At 49.4% G+C, this 5134-nt stretch overlaps 1 pseudogene; it reads left to right on the forward strand.

Moving 5' to 3' along the window:
- Positions 1 to 331: 331 nt before the first annotated feature.
- On the forward strand, positions 332 to 1945 carry Pkm-ps14 (pyruvate kinase M1/2, pseudogene 14; annotated as a pseudogene).
- Positions 1946 to 5134: the final 3189 nt, after the last annotated feature.

A 5134-nucleotide genomic window follows, 5' to 3' on the forward strand; every position in this document is an offset into this window, starting at 1 on the left:
ATGTTATGTGAAATTTCCAAATAATCAATAAAAGCATTAAGTTTAAATTAAAAAATAGGAAGTTCTTAGAATCTTCAAAAATCAGGAGGGGAAACATTTCCAGAAGACGAGGAAAAGAATGAGACAGGAGAAGTGGAGAAGTGAAAGTGGGAGATGCAGGAAAAAGGGAAAAGGAGGGAGAGGAGAAATGGAGGAAGAAAGACTGTGTATAGGAGGAGGAAGGGGAGAGGTCAAGATTTTTTAATAACAGCAGTGAGGTATCCTTACTCTGCAGATGTCCAATTTAGTTGTGTCAGCAGGATTCAGAGTGTGCCCTACTACACTGAAGACCTCAGGAACCATGCCAAAGCCACACAGCAAACCAAGGACTACCTTCATTCAGACCCAGCAGCTCCATGCAGCCATGACTGACACCTTCCTGGAACACATGTGCCGCCTGGACATTGACTCTGCACCCATCACGGCCCGCAACACTGACATCATGTGTACCATTGGTCCTGCTTCCCGATCTGTGGAGATGCTGAAGGAGATGATTAAGTCTGGAATGAATGTGGCTTGGCTGAATTTCTGCCATAGAATCCATGAGTACCAGGCAGAGACCATCAAGAATGTTTGTGCTTTGCATCTGATCGCATTCTCTACCATCCAGTTTCAGTGGATCTGATACAAAGGGATCCGGATGAGGCATCAAGGATGAGGCACTGCAGAGGTAGAGATGATGAAGGGAGCCTGAACAATGCCTACATGGAGAAGAGTGATGAGAACATCCTGTGGCTGGACTATAAGAACATCTGCAAGGTGTTGGAGGTGGCCAGCAAGATCTACGTGGACGATCGGCTCATCTGACTGCAGATGAAGGAGAAAGATGCTGACTACCTGGTGACAGAGTTAGAGAATGGTGGCTCCTTGGGCAGCAAAAAGGGCATGAACCTGCCTGGTGCTGCTGTGGACCTCCCTGCCATGTCAGGAAAGGACATACAGGATCTGAAGTTTGGAGTGGAGCAAGATGTAGACATGGTGTTTACATCTTTCATCCACAGGCAGCCAGTGTGCATGAGATTAGGAAGGTCCTGGGAGAGAAGGGCAAGAACGTGAAGACCATCTGCAAAATCGAGAACCGTGAAGGTGTCAGCAGGTTTGATGAGATTGTGGAGGCCAGTGATGGGATCATGGTGGCTTATGGCGACCTGGGCACTGAGATTCCTGCAGAGGAGGTCTTTCTGGCTCAGGAAATGCTGATCCGATGACGCACACAAGCCGGGAAGCCTGTCATCTGTGCCACAAGAATGCTGGAGGGCATGACAAGGAAACTGCATGCCACCTGTGCTGAGGGCATTGATGTGGCTAAAACAGTCCTAGATGGAGCAGACTGCATCATGCTATCAGGAGAAACAGCCGAAGGGGCCTACCCGCTGGAGGCTGTTCGCATGCAGCACCTGATTGCTCATGAGGCAGAGGCTGCCATCTACCACTTGCAGTTATTCGAGGAACTTGCTGTCTGGCACCTTATAGAAGCTGCTACGGAGGGTGCCTTGGAGGCCTCCTTCAGGTGCTGCATTGGGGCCAGTATCGTGCTCACCAAGTCCTACAGGAGTGCTCACCAAGTGTCCAGATGCAACCCTTGTGCTCCCATCATTGTTGTGACTAGCAATCCCCAGACTGCTCGCCAGGCCCATCTGTACCTCGGCATCTTCCCTCTGAGGTACAGGATGCCTGGACTGAGGATATTGGCCTTCACATAAACTTGGCCATGAACATTGGCAAGGCCGGAGGCGTCTTCAAGAAGGGAGATGTGGCCATTGTGCTGACCAGGTGGCACCCTGGTTGTGGCTTCACCAACACTGTGCGTATAGTGCCTGTGCCTTCATGGCCCTCTGCTGCCCCTCTTCTAGCCCCTGCCCACTCCCCTCCCCAATCCCACCCATTAGGCCAGCAATGCTTGTAGTGCTCACTCTTGGCCATAGTGTGGCGCTAGTGGGCAGGGACACCAGGGAAGATTAATGCCTGTGAAACCCCGCAACAGAATCCAGCTGTCTGTTATATGGACCTACCCGAGGCAAGGGTGAAGGAGGAATGCAGGAATGGAAACCCTCTGACTTTATCACAAAAGGGTAGCAACATCTCTGTGTACTTTGCTCCTATAAAAAGCTACCCAGCGAATTCCCAGCCTTGGTCTGGACTCAGGAAACAGCAAGAGTAGGGGGTTGGGGGTATGGGGTGTAGGGGTCCAGTGTAGATTACTTTTGGCCTTGGCCCTGACTTGCTTTCTCAACAGCTTTGGCCTCCCCGCACCCACACACAGACAGATCTTGTTCACTCCACTCCTCAGCCACTGCAGACAAGCTCCGCCTTGTATTCTGCAGCATCTCCAAGCCTGTTGCTATAGTGACCACCTGAATGTCAATAAGCAGCAGCTAAAGCAGAAAAGAAAAGGACTTTTTTTTAAAAAAGGGCATTCCCTGAGTGACCTATGTCTTCCAACCAGGTAAGGATGTACCAATAATCTGTTCAACTGTGACATCCTAACAATTAAAACATTCATGAAGTTAGCACACTCATAATAATAACAATCTTGCAACCTTGCCACAGGCTGGGTGTAAAGCTTTCGAAAGCACTGGGCTTTAAAGAACACTTCGTATCTAAACCATAACAGGTCTGTTTTGCCCCTTGCTGCTTTGTGGTTTGGTGAGGTGACGAGTTTTGTACCATGATGTGCTCCCAACAAGATGTTCTACCTCATTTTGGGCTAAAAATAGACAAGGCTAAGGGAGGACAGACTGAAACCTGCGCAACCATAAACACAATTTCCTCACGTCACGAGGTTTGTCTTTTCTTCTTGTCACAGTGTGGTAAATTCACGAACACTGCTGCCTACTCGAGCCCCGAGACACAGAAGGAAGCCGCTTCTATGTCATTATTTCCCATGGGATGCTGTCTCTGAAATGAAAATCCTGACATTTTCTTGATCATTTTCTGTAAAACCTGAGGTGGTTATTAAGGTCACACACACACACACACACACACACACACACACACACACACACACACACACAGTACGTGCACCATGGATACAGCATGAGCCTACCAGTGTATATACACCATGACTTACGAATTATAGGTGTGAGACCCCCACACACACATACATGTGCCATGAGTGATGTTAAAGGTGTGAGACCCCCACATACATGTGCCATGAGTACTGGTATACAGATGTCAGTCCCTCACAGTACATGCATCATGAGGGATGTATTACAAGGTGGCAGTCTCACAGTGCATGCACCCTCAGTGCCCCACCACAGGCCTGAGCCTCCCAGAGTAACTGTAACATGAGTGCTGGGTTAGAGGATCAGCCCATAGGCACGAGGCCCCATGAGTGCTGGGTTAGAGGATCAGCCCATAGGCACGAGGCCCCATGAGTGCTGGGTTAGAGGATCAGCCCATAGGCACGAGGCTCCATGAGTGCTGGGTTAGAGGATCAGCCCATAGGCACGAGGCTCCATGAGTGCTGGGTTAGAGGATCAGCCCATAGGCACGAGGCTCCATGAGTGCTGGGTTAGAGGATCAGCCCATAGGCACGAGGCTCCATGAGTGCTGGGTTAGAGGATCAGCCCATAGGCACGAGGCTCCATGAGTGCTGGGTTAGAGGATCAGCCCATAGGCACGAGGCTCCATGAGTGCTGGGTTAGAGGATCAGCCCATAGGCATGAGTCCCCATGAGTGCTGGGTTACAGGCCTGAACTTCCCATGGCACGTGCACCGTGAGTGCTCAGTCACAGCTGTAAGCCAACGTCAGTATATGCGCCATGAATGCTTGGTTATAGGCATGCATCTCCCAGACACAGTACATGCACCAAGAGTACTGGCTCACTGGTTTGAGCCTTGCACCATACATTCATCATTATTGCTGGTCTGCAGGCATGAGCCTCTCTCTCAGTATGCACTTTCTTAGGGTTTACTGCTGTGAACAGACACCATGACCAAGGCAACTCTTACAAGTAATATTTAATTGGGGCTGGCTTATAGGTTCAGAGGTTCAGTCCCTCATCATCAAGGTGGGAGCATGGCAGTATCTAGGCAGGCTGAGATTTCTACATCTCTATCTGAAGGCTGCTAGTAGAAAACTGACTTCCAGGCAGCTAGCGTGAGGGTCTTAAGCCCATGCCCACAATGACACACCTACTCCAACCAGGGCACACCTCCTACTAGGGCCACTCCCTGGGCCAAGCATATACAAACCATCACATGCACCATATGCTGGGTTGGTAGTATGAGTTCTCCACGGTACATAAATATGTAGTTTTAGATCACAGCCATAAGCCCCCAACTATATATGCACTATGAATGCTATGTTATAACATGAGCCTTACAATACATACTTGATGAATGCTAGCTTATAGGTAAGAGCATTCCAGAGTACATGTTGCATTACTGAGTTACAGACCTAAGCCCACCATGTTACATGTACCATGAATGCTAGGAAATAGGCATGAGCTGCCCACAGTACATGCACCGTGAGGGATGGGCTTTTGGTATGAAACCTCCACAGTGCATTCAATATCAGTGGTTGCAAACAGGTGTCAGCCTCACAGGTACCAAGCACCATCATGAATGCTATGTGACAGCCATGAGACCATCAAGGTTCATGTACCATGAATGCTGGGTTATAAGGCACAAGCCTCCCGCAATACCTGTACCATGAGTTCTGGGTCACTGGGTTTGAGTCTCACACGGAACATTAACATTGAATGCTGTCATAAATGCATGACCCAAAGCGTAAATGCACCATGACTGCTGGGTTAGTGGTGTAAGCCTCTCACAGACTGTAACTCGTGAGTGCTAGGCTACAGGCTTGAGCCCCCTGAAGGACATCCAGATGAGGGCTGCGTTAGAGAAGTGAGCTTTCCACAGTACAAACATGTACGTGCTGCATTACACGTGTACCTCTCCGGAATGCTTGCCCCTTGTCTGCTGGTGTATATGAACAGTATATGAACCACATGGTTGCTGGGTAACAGGCGTAAGCCTCCTTCAGCACTTGAACTATAAAGGGTGGGTTGCAGGCATGATCCGTCCAAACTACTTACACCGCAAATTCACGAATTCTGAGTTAGAATCCTGAGTCTCCCACAGTGCG

The sequence above is a fragment of the Rattus norvegicus genome, chromosome X (genome assembly GCF_036323735.1).
Source record: "Rattus norvegicus strain BN/NHsdMcwi chromosome X, GRCr8, whole genome shotgun sequence".
In the NCBI taxonomy this organism is placed as follows: Eukaryota; Metazoa; Chordata; class Mammalia; order Rodentia; family Muridae; genus Rattus; species Rattus norvegicus.